The 19,064-nt window shown below is 43.3% G+C and overlaps 1 protein-coding gene across 1 annotated transcript in view; it reads right to left on the reverse strand.

Annotated features, from left to right (window-relative positions):
- Positions 1–19,064, reverse strand: part of LOC138281289 (band 4.1-like protein 4B) — a 908,094-nt gene that overhangs the window by 31,669 nt on the left and 857,361 nt on the right. The window lies entirely within an intron of this gene.

Consider the following 19,064-nt stretch of genomic DNA (forward strand, 5'->3'; position numbering starts at 1 on the left):
AATACCAAGGCTATCCCCATATGGTCTGAACCTCAACTACCCTAGTACCTGGACTATTGCAAAGCACTCTATACTAGGGGTTACAAAGTGCTGCTGAGCAAGGTTTGCGCCTGCACAGATATGACCACATCAACACTACCCTAAGAGACTTCCACTGAATACCTACTGCAAGAAAGATATTCTTCTGAGCACTTTGCATTGCCTACATGGTAATCTACAGCACTAGACCTGCTTTTCTCCAATACAAATTCCAAGTATACATCCAAACGAGAAAGATCAGATCAACAATAGGATCACTAATAATCATCTCTCTTTACAGAAGAAACAGCATAGCCAGTGTATGCTTCTTGTTATGAGCCTGAAAACTATGGAGCACACTGAAAATGAGGATGATCAGCAACCACATAGATTTTTAGGTAAGAAATAAAAAATTGGCTTGTCCCCAAAACCTGTCCCAAATGCTACAAGACTTCATATGATTTATCTTACACATTGATCAACATTCACCATGATAATTTATACCAAGGGCCTGGTGGCTTAAGCCAGTAGTGCAAGGAAACCAGAAAATCTTGAGAAGCCACCTGGTTTATTCCCACAACCATGTGTGGTGGTTCTTAAAGAAATTACCTATGATTCAATCTCTTTATATAATAATCTTAACATACAGATAGAAAGTATACTCATACAGTATGTGGCATCACCTATTTCTTATATTCTCTGCAACATGCAAGTCCAGATGCTAGTATAGAGATACATACCATCTCTACTTTGCCCACCAGTTCTAACTCGCTACACCTATTTTTTCCCCACACAGACTAATCATTCAGCAACAATTATTGACTTACATACCTGAAGGGTGTCCCCGAAACAGAGTAAAATCAGAGTGCTTTAGTCATATAGTTAGGGCCATGAAGCAATATATAAGTTATATATCTTACTTACTTAACTACTATGAAAGAGCTTTAGGCCTTGCCTGGATTATGGAAAGCGCTAGTACAACACAATATTATCATTACTACTTGTATAATGCAAAGTTTTCTGTAAGTAGGTTTTCTGTTACAAAGAAGTCCTTTAAAGTTGTTTTAAAAGTGCATACAGTGCCAAGGGTGCCTGGAAAAATTGTTTTAAAATTATCCTGATAAGTTTAAGTGTGAACTAACATTTCAAATTAGATATTGCCCCTTTGATTGGATGCAGAAGTAGGAAAAGCTGGAAACTCTGTGGACTACAGGGTAGATCAATTGTGGACACACTTTTCATTCTTTGCAGGAATCAAATGCGCAACAAGGTCCATGGGCAAATTGCAAATTTAAAATGCATGTCAGTGCAGCTTTCTAGGTTACTTTTTCCACTCTTTACTTTCATAAACTTAAACTTGTCACAGACTAATGATTTTAGTGAACACATGGGACAGCGTTAACATTTATGCTCTATCAGTCCCATTTCAATGAGACAATTCAGAATTTCGATGTCTTGTTCTGATAAGGTCTGCTGTAATTCTCCATTTTCTTGAGGTTATGAACAAATGCTTCTCCTTTTCTCCAGTTCTTTCTCCTCTTTCGTCTGCCTAGTCTTAGCTCTTTATTCTGTCGATATCAAGTATAGTTTCTAACATCTAAGTATAACTATGACACACAACAACACAATCAACAATGGTCTCAAGATGGTTCCTACTATTCCTTTTCTCACGTTCTAAAACTATTTTCCAATGACTGAAAGACTACTTCCAATAGTTTCTTATGCACAGGTGGATGTCAGACTTTTCAGGTCTCTTTTTAAGTCAGACATGTTTTCAATGTACTTTCTTATCTCCTTACAATTTTCAGGTATGTAAGTGCAACAATGTCGCACATGTAACATTTTACAGACTCTGCCCTCTTTTGCAAGTGAGATGTCCAATGGAAGACAATTCTCCAAAACCCTTGATCTCACAGCAACCATCTCCATGTCTATTAATAACATAGCTCCTGCAGTGTCAGTAGATAGCATGTCTACTATTGTTGACACATTTCCAATCTTGAGTTGATTCAAGATAACTCCCACTGATGGAACTGTGGCACCAAATATATCTTCCACCTTCTCTGAGGCACTTCCTCCTCTTTAACTCTTGAATTAGATTTCTCATCCTAAAATGGTTCATTGATGTTGTCCATATGACAAATGTTCAGAAAAACTACTCCCAAGTAACATGTTCCATATCAGTCTTTCGGCAGCTTGCAATAAGCTTTTTCTCCATATATAAAATTAACTCCTGGTATAGCCGGATCCTATCCATTTAACATAAAAGTCCACATGCTTTTGAAAACAAAAACATGTCTCCATTCACTAGTACCTACAAAAAGAGTGTCTGTCTTTGACTTCAGGCTATATACACATAATTTTCCTATGCATTGCTAATCTAAAACAAAGAGTCCTTGTCTCTCAGACATTGAAGGTGTTGCATCTTTTTCACTTTTTTGCAAAACTATTCCCTTTCCTATTTTGGCGTTCATTGCCCTCTTTCTGTCATCAACTTATCCAATTAACTCTTTTTCTACCGAGCTAAGTATGCAGGCCAAATTATTCTTGTGTGCATGTGCTCTTCCAAATGTCAAGGTAGGCTTGAAGAATCCTTCCACAACGTCAATGTATTTCTCTTTAGCCATACTATTCAGATGCTTCATGATAGGCACAAAAGAAAATACTAAGGGCCTGATTTAGAGTTTGGTGGACGGGTTGCTCTGTCACAAATGTGAAGGATTTCCTGACCGCTGTATTACGATCTCCATATACTATAATAGGATCGTAATTTGGCGGATGGGATATCTTTTATGTTTTTGATGGAGTAACCCCTTCTGGCAAACTCTAAATTAGGTCCTAAATCTAGGTTGATTAGAAGTATTGGTAATACTACTGCTCATATAATAGTGTAACAGATTATAAGAAATTTCATATGTTGGTGGCAAGTGATGAAAATTATTCCTTCCTGTGGTGATGATGGGATTTTCAGGTAAACACAGTAATTTTGCACTTCTGTGGTTTCAATGTGCTCACATAATAATTTGTAATATACATTTGATGTCAAATCTCCTTTAGAACTATCTGTGTGTAAATGTCTCCCACTCTCATATATGGGACCTTTATTTGTGAGTGAATCTTCTAAATTCGGGGCACTTGTGACTGAAGTTTTCTAACTCTCGTCCGAATCAGGCAAATTCAATTCAATAATCATCAAAATGATCACAATCACACATACTATTGCTAAATCTATACTTACTATTACTCCTCTTACTTCGATCAAAATTCATGGCTTATCTAGACTCAGACCACAATATATTTCTAATTAAAAATACAAATAAAAAAATCTAAATTGCAAAAGCAACTTTCAGTTTTTTTCACTATCTTTTCTTTGTTTGAGCAAAGCAAATTCAAAAACAGTCTTTTCAGAAACATAAACTCAAAAAGTTCATCAAATGTCTCTCTTATTCACAAAAAATCAAAAAATCCTTTTAAAACTTCAAATGTCCCTAACAATAAACCATCTGATAATCACTGATTAGCACTTCCAGTATATAGGGGGTCATTTTGACCTCGGCGGTCTTTTTTAAAGACCGCCGAGGGACTGCGGTGCGGAAGACCGCCATTGGTGGCGGTTTGCCGCTCGGCCTATTATGACCGTTGGCAGCTCTCCATCCTTTTACGGATGGAGAGCCGCCAACAGCCATACTGGCGGGAGGCGGGGAAGTGGAGGTTGCTCCACCTCCACTGCCACGCCAACAGAACACTGCCCAGCGAATCACATCCTGTGATTCGCCGTGGCGGTGTTCTGTTGGCGGTGTGGTGTCGGCGGAGCTGCCCCCATGGCTCCGGTCCCCTCCCGGAGGACTGTCAGACCAGGTAAGTCGATCGTCCGTGAGGGGGGTGGGGGGTGTTGTGTGTTGTGTGGGTGCATGGGGGTGTGCGTGTGTGTATGTAGAGGGGGTGTGTGGGTGCGTGTATGCCTACGGGGGTGTTGTGTGTATGGGAATGAGTGCGTGTATGTCTGTGGGTATGTCTGTATGGATGTGTGCATGTATGTTTGAATGTGGGTGTGCATGTATGACTGTGTGTGTGGATGTAGGCATGTATGTCGGCGTGTGTGCATGTAAGTATGTAGGTGGTGCCTGCGTGCGTGTCGTGTGGGTATGGGTGAAGTGATGTTGGGGATCGGGGTGGGAAGCTCTGCCACCTTTGGGGGGTGGCAGGGGTGGTGGGCGGTAGGGGAGGGATTAGGGGTGGGGATGGGAGGCGGGGGAGACCCCTATCAGTGCCAGGGAAGGAATTCCCTGGCACTGATAGTGCTTACCGCCATGGATTTAATGGCGGTTCAAACCGCTGGAAATCCTCGGCGGTAAGCCGGGTCCAAAAACCGCCGGCGGTATAATGACGGCCGCCAGGCTGGAGACCCAGGTCTCCAGCCCGGCGGGCGGAACGGAGAACCGGCGGATGACCATGGCGGTGACCGCCATGGTCATAATTCCACAGAGTAAGACCGCCAGCCTGTTGGCGGTCTTACCGCCGGTTCTCCGCCTTCCGCCGGGTTGTAATGACCCCCATAGTGTCTCTGTTCCTCAAGTGGCAAAAACATGTCAAAGTTCATTTCCAAAGCAATTTCAAGTTCCAAAATGTTCAGCTGGAGATTAATTGTTAACACAAAGGGCAACAAACTCCTTCTCTCATTCATCAGTTGTGAAATGTGTCAATTCGGGAGCAGAATATCTTCGACTTGCCACTCTTTTTCGCTTTGACCTCCTTGTCACACAACTTTCAGTTTCACTTTGAACTGATTCTAGAGTTACTTCACCTACAGTAGGAGGCACTTCTATCACTGGGTCTGGGTTTTCCCGGGCCACTGATCACCGGTAACCACACTTTATTCTGGCACGACTCACATCTGAACGTGATTTGAGCTAGCAGTAGTCATCTGACTGTCTTGACCCTTCTGTACCTTCATTTGCTGTTGATGAGCTCAGGTTTTCACCAGACCATGCATGATCTACGCTAACCACTTGTACAGTCCCTACAGCTTGGCTAACCTGCACCCTTTCTCTCACTGTAACCAACCCTTCTGGAACAGGTGCTGTTTCATCAAGAGGACTTTGGAACGTTGCATGTGTGACTCGCATTAATTCACTTTGGGAGATCAGCACACTTTACAGCTGTCATTGTTACTAGAACAACCTGATATGGGCCTTTCCAACTTGGCTCCAAATGCCTTTCTTACATGCTTTTTCACTAACACTCAGATACCAGGACTTAGGTCGTAACAAAGTTCTTGTAGCAGTTGGGTAGTTGCTTCTCCAACCTGGCAAGACAAAGAACGAACCATAGCAACTAGTCCTTTGCAATAAACCAGAACACAGTCATCTGTAATGTTCACAAGAGCAATCTGCATTCACTGCTGGCAATCTCCTACCTCACCCCATGATGATCTCATGCCTGTCTTTCTGTCAGGTGTGCTGCACATACTCATCAGGACAAGAGGCAATGCAATGTATCTGGCCATTTCAGTGTTGTAGATATACATACTTTGACCAGTCGAGACTTCAGAGTCCCATTTATTTGCTCTACCAATCCTGAAGCTTCTAGGGCCGTATGTATGAAAACAGTGGCTTGCGAATCGCAAATAGCGATTTTTAAGAAATCGCTATTTCCGAGTCGCAATTGGCCATGTAAAATCGCTATTTGTGATTTGCGAGGACCATTTACCGAATCGCAATTTGCATTTTCGCAAATTATGATTTTTTTGCGATTCGGTAAAAAATCGCAAATTGGGAGAAAGTTCGAGAAAGCACACCTGGAGGAGCCTGATGACATCACCAGCAGGAAATGAGTCATCCCAGGCAGTTTCAGGAGCCACACCCAAACCAGCATCCTGAGAGAGAGCAGCCCAGCCACACAGAGCAGCACTCAGAAGGAGCCAGCACACCTGATCAAGGATGGATACCCCAGGCCAAGCACAGGAGAAGGGTGAAAGAAAGAGCAAGCTGAAATTCAGCAAGCAGGAGCTTGAGGTGCTGACTGAGGAGGTGGTCAAGAGCCATGACCGCCTTTTTGCAAAAAGCTCACTCCAGGTGCCTGAGAGTGAGAAGAGGAGACTATGGGCGGACATACAGTCATAAATCTGCACAATTGGAGTGGCACAACGCTCCATTGAAGAGATCAAGAAGAGGTGGTATGACCTGTGGTCCGTGCGAAGGAGAGGGTGGCAAGGAGACTTGCGGAGGCCAGGGACACAGGAGGCGGTCCACCCACAGAAGCACAATCCACACCATTGGAGGACCTAGTCGAGTCCACACTCCTCCCTGAAGCTGTGACTGGGGTCACAGAGATCGACACCTCCGGCACACCAAGTACCAGCCAAGGTAAGTGCAATATTGATTTGTAACCCCATATGTGTATGCACAAAAGACCCTTAGGAATTAGCAAGTAATGTTATACAGTGTGAGAAGTAGTCCAGTCCACATCTTAGAAGCAGCACAACAATGCATTATGGGAGTGGCAGTCCACACCCCAGACCTGAAAGTAGCACATACAGAGGGTCATTCTGACCCTGGCGGTCATTGACCGGCAGGGTCAACGACCGCGAGAGCACCGCCAACAGGCTGGCGGTGCTCTCAAGGGCATTCTGACCGCAGCGGTTTGGCCGTGGTCAGAAAGGGAAAACCGGCGGTCTCCCGCCGGTTTTCCACTGCCCTCAGGAATCCTCCATGGCGGCGCAGCTTGCTGCGCCGCCATGGGGATTCCGACACCCCATACCGCCATCCTGTTCCTGGCGGCTCGGCCGCCAGGAACAGGATGGCGGTATGGGGTGTCGTGGGGCCCCTGGGGGCCCCTGCAGTGCCCATGCCAATGGCATGGGCACTGCAGGGGCCCCCGTAAGAGGGCCCCACAAAGAATTTCAGTGTCTGCTCAGCAGACACTGAAATTCGCGACGGGTGCAACAGCACCCGTCGCACCCTTCCCACTCCGCCGGCTCCATTTGGAGCCGGCTGCCTCGTGGGAAGGGGTTTCCCGCTGGGCTGGCGGGCGGCCTTCTGGCGGTCGCCCGCCAGCCCAGCGGGAAAGCCAGAATGGCCTCCGCGGTCGGCCATATGGCGGTTCCCGCCTGGCGGGCGGCGACTGCCGCCCGCCGGCCTCAGAATGAGGCCCACAATGTATTTAAGTAGAGTGACACCCAGAGGAACACAACACACACAACACAGTGTAGAGAAGTACCTGTACCTTTATTACCATTGTCTGAATGTAAATGTAACATAACTGACATGCTGCATATTGTTGTTGCAGGTGGGCCAGGCCCAGCAGCCACAGCATCAGTACGGGTAGGCGAGACAGACACCCATCTGGCCTCCGATTCAAACACCAGTGGGTCCCTCAACATTGCGACTGTCCGACACAGGACCAGGGCACTGCCACTGCCAGAGCTCAGCAACGACTCAGATGAGCAGCAGGAAGGGCCAAGTTCCCCATCAGCAACAGGCAGGAGCAGCCAGGTGCAGGAGGTCAGGTGTCATCAGACCACAGCACCACGCAGGATGGCGACAGATTCCTGGGCACAGCAGCATGAGGCAGGTGAGGGTCCCTTCTTATTTGGTGACCTGGAAGCTGCTATGTTGCAGCAGCAGCGTCTACAAAATAAGCGGATCCTCAGATTAGATAAGAACTTGCGCAAACATAACTGCAACATGGTGGGCCTGCATCGCCAACTTGACTCCCTCAATAACAACATTGTACAGCTGCGTGAGGGACAGGTGCAGGCATCACAGGACACCAGGGACCTCACAAGTGCTGTCCGTGAACTCTGCCAGGAGCTGCGCCATGAGAGGGTGAGCCAGCGCAGACAGGAGCGCAAATTTCAAAACATGTTTGGGAGATTCTGTCGTTCGTCTAACAGGGTGGCAAATTCAACAGCACTGATTGCCCGTCGTGCAGTGGCTGCACAAGTGAAGGCAGCACACAGCAGCAGGGACGTTGTGAATGGACTTGTGCAGATCACCAATGTGATCGAACACATTATGGGACCAAGGTCAGCCACTCCGAGTGAGCTTGCACTGGGGGACACTGAGGACAGTTCCAGCCTCAGCAGTGTTGCTGTACCAGCAGCAGACACCAGACGGCGCAGTGCCACGCACAGCACTGCCACCGAGGGTGACAATAGAGGTGCCAGTGATGTAACTGGGCACCCGAGTGGTGTGCGTGGGCGCAAAAAATGACTCTAGCTGCCAGTGGACTTCTGTTGACACTATGAAGTAACAGTGCATTACTCTGGTCCTTCATTGTTTTGACTTTCTCACATAACCTGTTTTTTGTTATTACTCACACGTACATTACCTGAAGTAAGGTAATAAATGTATTTAACTACAGGGACAGTTGTCAGAGGATTTGTGTCATTTATACTCACGTCTGAAATGGTTGTGTGTGATGTCGGCACGCCTTTGCCTTCCCTCTGCTGCACTGGTCCTGTCTGCTGCCTGTAGGGGTGGTATGGGATCATCATCCTCATCGGATTCAGTATCACATATTTCTACAGGTATGCCCCTGGTGGTAGCTATACTGTGCAAGATTGCACAAGTAGCCACTATTCTACATGTCGTCTCTGGGCTGTACTGTAGTGCCAGTCCACTTTTGTGGAGGCACTGGAAGCGACTCTTCAGCAGTCCAAATGTGCGCTCCACCACATTGCGGGTTGCCCTGTGTGCTGCATTGTATCTCCGTTCAGCTGGTGTTGCAGGATTGAGGTAGGGCATCATCATGTAGGTGCGCACTGCATAAGCACTGTCTCCTGGAAGGGACAGAGGGTACGATGAGTAACTGAGCCATCTGATATCGGCACGCCATCAATGCACCAGTGTACAGAGGGACAATACCTAGTAGATATCCTTCACCAAACTCCCCAGCCAGCAGTCGTGTGTGAATCCCGCTGTGGCGAAAGATGTACGAATCATGTGTGCTCCCTGGGTACCTGGCCACGAGATCAGTAATGATGTAGGAGGCATTGCATATCACCTGTATAGTCATGGAATGTTGGTATTTCCTGTTGCGGTACACATACTCTGTGGCTGATGGTGGACAGATTGCCACATGTGTCCCATCTATGGCACCTAGGATGTGGGGGAACTGTGCTATCTGGTAAAAATCTATTTTGGTCTGCTGTAATTCCTGTGGGATGTGGGGGAATCTGATGTACTGTTGTAGTTTGCTCAGCATGGCGTTGATAAATGCATTTAAAAATCTGGAGAGAGTACTCTGTGAGACCCCTCCAGCTGCAGCTATGACCCCTTGATAGCTCCCTGAGGCAAGTAGGTGGAGGGAGCATAATACCTGCACATGGTTGGGTATGCTGTGAGTCCTTAGTGTTCTGCGCTGCAGTATGGGTTGTAGCTCAGCTATCAGATCAAGTATCATGGCTGAGTTCAACCTATACCTCTCATATATTTCCTCCTCTGTCAGGTTAAAAAGTGTAATGCGTACTCTGAAAATGCGCTCCTGTCTCCTCCCCCCTCTCATCAAACCTGCTAAGATCCTCATTCTCCTCGCCATGACGTAGAGTGCAGCCATTGTTGAAAAGAGTCTGAGGCATTCTGGGCCTCTTTATATAGGTTGCACCTGGTTACCACCTGGTTTCAGTTCATGGTATTTTGCATGTGCAAAATGCCATTCTGTGAAAAATCGCAATTTGCGATTTTTTTATGCATCGATTTGCGACTTGGATTTTGCGACTCGCAATGTGCACCTCGCAATTTCCTACTGGAGGTACCGAATCACAAATTGACAGTCGCAAAACCAGGTCGCAACGCAATCGCAAATTATTTTTGGTCTGCGAATGCCTTACATGCATCGCAGACCACTTTTTTGCACTCCCAAACGGCCGATTTTTGCAATTTGCACCATTTGCAAGTGCAAAAAAGTTTCATACATCTGCCCCCTAGTCTTTAACTGCAATGCAATCTTTGCTCAACTTGTAATGCTGCACACAATAATTTAAGGATCTCACTATTGAAACAAGTTCCTCGGGCTGATTTCTGAGAAGTCAGAAAACTGAATCAAGGTATCAGCTCCCTCAATAGCAGTTTTCCAAATGTGAGGCTATAATCTCTTCGAGTTGGGTAATCGTCTACACAATGGGAGAACACACACCCCCCCATCAAAGTATAACTCAGCTCATAGCACAGTGGTAAATCAACAAAATCAAATTGCATTCTGTTGAACAGTCCTCCTGATCTACCTATATGACTCAGGGTAAGAACTATACATTTCTCTACATTCATCTGCTGACAAGTTACACATCTGTGACACACTGCTTCTGCAACCAATCTAAATCTGGGATTGTGCCATGTTTGTCTAAATGTTCTAATCATTGCATCCCTACCAATGTGAGCTTGTCCATGGTAATATCTTGCCATTGGGGACAATAAGCTATTTGGCAACACTGCCTTACCCTCACTCGAAACCCAAACATCATCCTCATTCTTCTTGACACATTCTGATCAAACCCTGCGTCTCTTCTTCTGTCACTTCATCCTGCAATCTTTTGAACTCTTCCCAAGTGCCAAAAGCTGTCATAAAGAAATTTTGACTTGTCTCATCATCACTTCCATAGCTCTATTCCACATTAAAGGAAGTGCAATACAAATGTAAATTTTCCTCCATAGGTATTTCCCAAGGATAAGTAATCACTTGTTTTCTGGTGAACTGCACACTTTACAACTGCAATTTTCAGAGGTAACTGTAAGGCTTTCAGCAATTGATAAACTTGGTCACCATTTCATATAGGTGATCCAGAAGAGGTCATGAAGCCTCTCTGGGACCACAACTGTCCAAAGTCATGAACAACACCAAACCTGTATTGGCCATTAGTATATCACTCCTACTCCAGGATACATCATGTCCCAAAAAGTTGGTGTTTGCAAAGGGACCACGTTGAGCTACCGCTAAGGATGCAACTAATATGAAATCTTCATCATCAGAACTATCACGGTGAAATGTTTCTAAGAATTCCTCAGCACTCAAATCAATTAAAAGAAACTGTGAAGCTATGTGGTTCAAGTATGCATTTGCCAATTGACACTGATTTGCATTTTCCATCCAATTCATGTTTTACTGAGGAACAACCACCTGCTGCTGTGTCATCAGGGCTTGTGGTACCTGCATCTGTTGTACCTGGGACACCCGCACATTTGGAATTTGGGGTCTTTGGACTCTCTGAATTTGAACCTGATTATTACCTTGGGTCTGAGAAGTCCAGCATTCTATACCAAATTATTGACATTATTACAGGGGCATTCCCTACACCAATTACAAAAATTTCAGCAAGCGTGACATGGGATTGTTTTCTTCAATGACTGAACGTCTACCAAATTTCCACTCTGATCTGCATGAACACCACATCCTCCACCTCTAGGCTGCACCACACTGCTAACCTGCTCTTGCACATCTTGCATTCTACTTGTATTCACCATCATCAGGGGACTCCGACTTCCTACATTTGCAGCCTTCAGTTGCATTACCATCAACTTTTCTTTAATCTTTTTGTGCTTCAATTCAATTTCTTCACTACAGTACCTTGCATTCTGCAGGACCTCATCAATGGGTTTGTTCTACCAACAAATTAAATGCTGCTGAATCATTGCAATAATTTCTGGTTTCAAACCGTGCACAAATCTAAACAAAAAATGGCCCATGTCTTTCGGCTCAACGTTCTCTTTACTGCTATGCTGTTTGTAAGCTTGCGGCAATCTCTCATAGTAGGCATGAAAAGACTCTTAGGTTTCCTGTGCTGTCCTATTAATTTTCTGCCAATCAATGCCTTTCTGGACACTTTGTTCCTCAGGAATTTTTTCATCACCTGTTCAGAGAGTGCACTTGTCACTGGATCTCCCAGAGGTTCACACTCAGGCCAAACAACACTTCATTTGCACTAAGTCCACAAGACAACTGGAACCACACTCAATGTCAAACAATATATTCATATCTTTCCACAGGCATTTTGAAAGTTTCACAAATCTCTCTGTCTGCTTGTACCATTCCACTCATTTCTTCCTCAGTCTCGGGTAATCATTTGTGAATCACAGTATATCACTCCTACTCCAGGGGAAATGAACATAACCTCCAGCTGATCTTTCTCTCTTAGGCATCATTTTTACATTGTCTTCAGCTTGATTTGCTCCAAATGGAGAAAAATTCTGCTTTGCTTTCTTCTGATCTCTTTTCTTTGCCCATCTGCCTTCCCATTTATAATACTCCCCATATTTTTTATATATATTTAATTAACTCCTTAATGTGCATTCTCGTTTCGGGTGATCTCATATTAAAAATATCATTGTTACTGAGCTCTAATCTGTAACTTCTCTTAAAGGTTTTTGAGTTATCTAAATCCACTTTATATTTCTCGACCAATCCTGCTAAATTCTCGTATGCCAGTCCTGCACGTCGAGTAACATCTTTACACATGAACCTCACTTCATCTTCTGTGTATGTTTCCAATTACTCTACATCTAACGTTTCCATAATTAATTTGTTTGATTCTAATTTCATCCTGGGCACATTCACTGCCCTGTCTCTCTCTGGTGTCTCTTCTGATCTAACATTACCATTTGTTGCACCGGTTGCACATTGCAGGCTCAGATTGTTTAACCAGTCCATTAACTGTTGTGCTGAAGGACCTTGTGTCTTACGGGGTACTACCATGTACACTTATAATCTGATCAGGTATGGGCATGTAACGAAGTGTGGATCCCTGTAGAAATCGTGCATCAAGAACCGGTCCTGCCTGATTTAACATATGATTAAGTTCTGCAATTCATGTAGTGGTCAAAGGTAAGACAAAAGAAACTGAATTCTCCATCTCTGAATTATTTGAATGAACTATCTCTGTATACTAATCAGTGATATTCCAGCACATTCAGCTGGCATTTCAGGAACTGCTGAAACATTAATTGGATTGGCATTACTTACAGAATTACCTGAATTATACAAGGGAACCACTGGGCTTGTAGTCACAGGAACTGTTAGTGAGTCGGGACCCATCACATTTCTCTGTGGAATTGTCATTCCAGTACTTTGACCTGTTAAAACAGTATTGAAAGTCTGTCCTGTTTTATTCAGGGTACCATTTGACATTGTCTGCACTGGTGTATACATAGGCTAATTCTGGTTAAAATTCTGCACAGGCGTAGTCACATAAGGTGTCTGCACCTTTTGATTCACATTTGGACTTGGCATTGCCTGATTAATAACTGTTCTTGGTACTGCTTGATTTATGACTGGATTTGAAATGGACTGTGTTGTATTAACAGTAGGAACTGGTGGAAGAACCATGGGCACTTGTGTCACTGAATTTACAAGTGTACCTGGAACTGTCTGAAATGGGGTCTGTGCAACTGGAGCAGTTGGTACATTCGGGACTACATTCTGTACGGCTTCACTACTTGTTTCTACCTAAACTGAATGATTTATTGGGGGATGATTCATCAGAAGCTGATTTATGAACTCATCTTCCGAATCACTCCACTGTCTTTTTATCCTCATCTTCTGCTGTCTGCTCCGAATTTGCTGTCTATTTCTTTCGAGACTTAGGTTTTGTACTCCCATCACCTTCTTCTGTGATAGCTGGAAACATTCTCACTTCATCTAATATCCCTGCTCTCCATATTTTGTGTCTGCATCCCATTTAGCTTCCGCTAATATCTCAACTGCTTTCGGCATTCTATTCTCAAATTTTGTTGTTGCTTTCTGTCTTGCAATAAGTTCCCAAATAGCAAGGACTTCAAATTGTTTGGGTCTTCGAGGAGGCTTTAATTCATATATTACTCTCCTTAAATTGTCTAACACTCTCAAATGAAGGGTTCCTTGATAAAGAAAAGCTAATGAACTCTCTTATTTTACACCACTGTTTAAGGCATATGCATACTAAAACTCCTTTTATTTCTGACACTACCTAAGCTGGGATTCGCTCGGGTGCAATTTCTTCACCCTCTCTAACTGTAATAAACACATCTCCCCTTAGCACTCTTCTTAATGCTATATAAAATGTCATTTTTGCTCAAATTCATTTAACCACAAAGAATTTCAATCGAATCAGGAAGCAATTCCAATTCCACAATCCTTTTTGAAAGCTGCCCACAACAAACAGCAACATGGTACTGTCCACCAAAACCAGCGCAGCTTCACATTAACCCACCTATACCAGCACGACAAAGAATGATGTCATGCTTACGTCTCTCACACAATTGCTCACTCACACCTAAAGCAAAATATTGTAGGTAAATACCAACAACCTGTCTGTGCACTACAGGTAGAGACTCAAACACTTCAAAGGTTTTACAGGCTACACTTCTGACTATGGCTTTCACAATTATACTACGAGTGAAACTTGACCAACATTCTCACTCTGGTTGATATAGATCCTCCATGTCCACTCAGGATTCACTAAATACCAGCCACAATTCCCACTCACTCAAGAAAAACTAGTGGCACTGTCAATGACGTCTCATGACAAGTACCTCACTGCAGACAATAAATTAACCAAGTGTCTTCTACACTTGTGCTGTATCCTGAGATCTGAGGCCATGACAAGCCTGTCAACAACAACAACCACCAACACTTTTTAGCACAAAGTGACACAACTATTTCAAGTACGATGACTCTGCAAAACACTTCACAACATCACACTTCACCGCAATCTTCAAGCCAAAAGCATCTCAAGCGCAAATCCCTATTTATACTCATGCAACACGTCACTTGTTGTCACAATGCTGGAACTTCGCCAATCTCTGGAAGGGACCATGGGAAGAGTTACAGGTGAGGCATATTTTGGACTGGGCAATGACATGAGGTCCATCCTAACTCCCTTACACTAAACAAAAATATGGTTCCCCCTTGTATGGGATAAAACCATCCTCTGCTGCCAGAACTGTGGATTAATTTTTCATCCTTCGCAGGAATCAAATGCGCAACAAGGTTGATAGACATTTGGACCTAGAAAGATGTGTGGAGAACCATCAACAATTACTTCAACACCACCACATCAATTTAGGCACCATGACCAATATGGCCACGGAAGGAAAACTCCAATAAGGAATATAGTTAAAAGATTTATTACAAACACAAGCTCAGAATCAGGTAGACAATGTGCAAGGCCACCAAGGGTTGCCCAAGGTGACGGATTAGATTCAGGCGTGCTAACATCAATAAAACTAAGCATTCAAGAAGAATGATACAGAAATTCAACAGAAATATCAGTGACACAGAAGTCACACGGTGCTCACTTTGCACGATCATTAGGCAATTCAAATTTAGCAGGGTTAACAATCTTTGACTGGGCACAGGTCAACCCTACAGCTAACCAAACTATGGTAATAAGTGTGTTGGGAGGACCACATGCAGCCAAATACAAAAGGGACAAAAGAAGTTGGAAAGGGATTGACTCTGGTTACAGGTCACTAACTCAAATAAAAAAAGATATGAAAGTGCCCGTATATTGGAGTTTCTAACATAAAAGGGCATTTCAAGGGCCATTGACAAATGGCAGAGAGGAAGATACCTCTCCAAGAGATACAGCTTTCAGGTAATCTTCATCAGTATAACATACAGTCAGTAAGCCATCTGCAAGCATCAGGAAAGAGTCTGTCTCTGACCAAGAGAAGACTGGGACTGCTTCAGCTTTTCAGACTGAACTGCTCTCAGCGAAGTTGGAATATCCAATGGTATATTAGTTCACAAAAAGTGTTCCAACTTGTCAAAGGTGTCAGCTCATATTACATTGAAGGAGCATCATCCAATTAAAATGGATCACCAGACTCCAGAATGAAAGCAGTTCGACAATTTCCCAAGTCTGTCACAGGAACATTTCTTTTCCGTGTGACTCCAAACAGGTTGACACATTTGTATACGATATCAGTCCATGTTCCTTCACTACTGTGTTATAAAGGACAAATGGGCATGACTTTCCACGGTTAGACAATAGACTTTTTACAAATGGGACTTTACTTCTCATTGGAATGAAATCAGAAAGAAGACGTCACATTAAGTAAAAATAATTCTACACTTTTACATTACTCTGAAATGTAAGCTCTGTAGGCCACAGTTATGCTAACACAATGAAAAATATAAAATGCATTTGATTTTAATAATTCTTTAGTTAAACACAAATAATATGTAAACTTATCAGTTTATCATTAATAATATTTCATCAGTATAAGTAATGCATTCCTTTAAATGGAAAAGCTTTGCTAGTGCATTACATTTGGTATAACAGAGAACTGCATTTTTCTCACTCGCACATATTTTTAAAGTCATAATCTTCCATTAAACAGACAAAATCTAATATCCTTTCTTCAGGCACTATTAGTTTAGAGTCTAAATTACATTTTAGCATCATCTTTAACCTTCTAGCATGTGATTTAATCAAAAAGGCACCTATGTCGAACTTTGAAATACAAGTAAATTGCACATTGAAAATGCGTGTCAGTGCAGCTTTGTACGTGAGATTTCCACTCTTTGCTTTTATAAACTTAAATTTGTCATAGTCTGATTACTTTAGCCACACAAGGGACAGCGCTAAAATTGATGCTCTAGCACAATAATTGCAACATAGGTGAAATTTTGCTTTAGTAATAAACACTTTGCATGCCTCTAGCAGGGGTGTAATTGCTGATACTGCAGCAGGTGCAGTGGCAATTGGACGCAGGGCTTTATGAGGACCCTGTCCACATACCAATTATAAGTATAATATTCTATATTACGATAACTAAGGAAACTCATTTTACTGTGATTTAGAGCACACTGCATCCTTGTTATGCCTGTGACCTCTAATGGTTATGCCCCACCAGCCTTCCAATATTGGATGCTTTGGGAGTGTTTGTCCCACCCTGTCTTTCTGTTCAACCAACCCCTTCTGCTGCTGAATCTGTGTGCTTCACTTACTCAATTCACTAAATTCAGATAGCACAGCAAAGACCAGAAATCTGCAGGACAGAGCAGGAGAGTGAACATTTCTCACTCCAGGAGGTAAGCAACTAGGTGGATTTTTACATGCATTACAAGTGATTGACGGTTCAATAATGTGCATTTGTATTTTATATTCACTCTGAGGGAAGCAGGGGAAATTTCTTAAGTGTCCTGCATGACTGATCTTCTGTATGACCAAACAGGGTTGAAGCTTGGTGAATGAGCCACAAAAAGACTCATGGAGCTGCATTCCTTGCAGTCTATCTAGCACCAAAAAGAACTGCCTTTATTTCCTGACAGACTGCCTACACCGCCCTCCTCTAACCCGTCAAACAGGGTTACCTTCATCAACTACTTTAGAAGTCGTTTTCACATCATCCAACATCATAAAACTCTTGAAGCCATCAGCAAGTTTTTCTGATGAATTGAGGATGACTTGGAAATTACCATCTGATTACTTGAGAAGCTAGGATGTTCCTGATGATCTGAGGATGACTTTGAAATGAGTATCCAAAGACTTCACTTGTCTACATTGTTTCTGATGGTTAGAGGATTATTTGAAAATGAGTATCTGATTACTTTTCAAGCACTTATGAAGTGAAATTATTCCTGATTTACACCTGATTTACAGATGATTTGCTGGTTATTGCATTAGAATGTCATCATTTTCTTTTGTTTTCATTAGAAAATTCAACCATTCATATTATTTCACAATTATTTATCAATTACTACACATCAAACTCCATTTAGATATTGGATGAATTATACATTAGCTACCGTATCAAGTACCTGCTGAAGTACATTATATGCATATTGATAGAACTATATAGAGGACTGAGGATGAAGGCCGAATCCCTGTTAATTCCGCACCCCTGATGCTAAAGGAAGCCTTTGGTATCAACCCTGGCAGTGTAGAATTAACTCCCCATACAGCAGCCATTCATAACTACAAAGAAGTTTCAAACCATAAGATAACCTCCTCAAGCTGTGTAAAAGTCAACCATACACCCCAGCAGATCCATCAATATTCTGAACCACGCAGACAATACAGCACACACTGGGAGGAAACTGAGCATGATAAACATAGACTGCATTACATTTTTCATGAAACCACTGATTTTAGATTTTGGACACACATAGTTTGCACCTGATTTGAAATGTATAGCATCACTTAAAATGAGCCTCTGTTTTCTAGAAGACAGTGTTCTAGTATTTAAAGGAAAATAAACTGGCATTTAAATATTTCCAAGGTGTTGGCCTGATTTCTTTGTCTAAGATCGCTCAGTGGACTGAATGCCCACCCTTAAGTTACGGACATGGAAATGTGTTTGAAAAGGTTAGATTAGGCTTTCGTGAGTACAGCTATCTGGTTTTAAGCACTATTTCATTTTTGTCAAATGCCTGTTGCATTTTTGGGTGGGCAGTCCCTGACACATTCTTACAACTCGTAGCATGGTTCATGCACAAATGCGCCTTCGTTAAAACGTGATTCGGCCCTATATTGTTTTACAACACTAGGAGGTAACTCAGAAGAGCCGGGTTAGTAGTGGCTTTGCCTGGTGTTCCAAGAAGCTACGGTAGACAGGGAATATGTCTGGTCTAAAAGCAGACGAAGATTTCAGACTCAGGCACTGCTTGATAAGGGTGTAAAGAAACACTCTGGCATTTTTTTTTGCAGGGCTGCACTTCCTTGTGTGGAGAGCATTTGGCTTGTAATGTGGTATGAAGACTTGAGGCTACCCCTCCTTGCACTCATTTTTGACTTGGTTCAGAAGCCCCTGCATGATGTGCAGTATGCACTATGGTGCATGTGGAGAACCGAACAACAGCAAAGTTTATTTAAGTTCTCCACTAGAAAATTGTAATAATGTTATCAGACTTAGGGAGTCACTATGACCCCAGCGGACAGTGGTAAAATGAAGATAAAAGTACTGCCAACAGGCTGGTGTAACTTTTCCCCATATGAGCCAAACCGCCAATGTACCACACCGTCCACCATGGCGGTAACAGCTGCCAGGCTGGAGACTTCCCCTGGTTTCCCCCAGCCCCTCCTCTCCAGACCCCTTCTTTCATTCACACACGCACACACACATTGACAC

Source organism: Pleurodeles waltl, chromosome 2_2 (assembly GCF_031143425.1).
Source record: "Pleurodeles waltl isolate 20211129_DDA chromosome 2_2, aPleWal1.hap1.20221129, whole genome shotgun sequence".
Taxonomy (NCBI): domain Eukaryota; kingdom Metazoa; phylum Chordata; class Amphibia; order Caudata; family Salamandridae; genus Pleurodeles; species Pleurodeles waltl.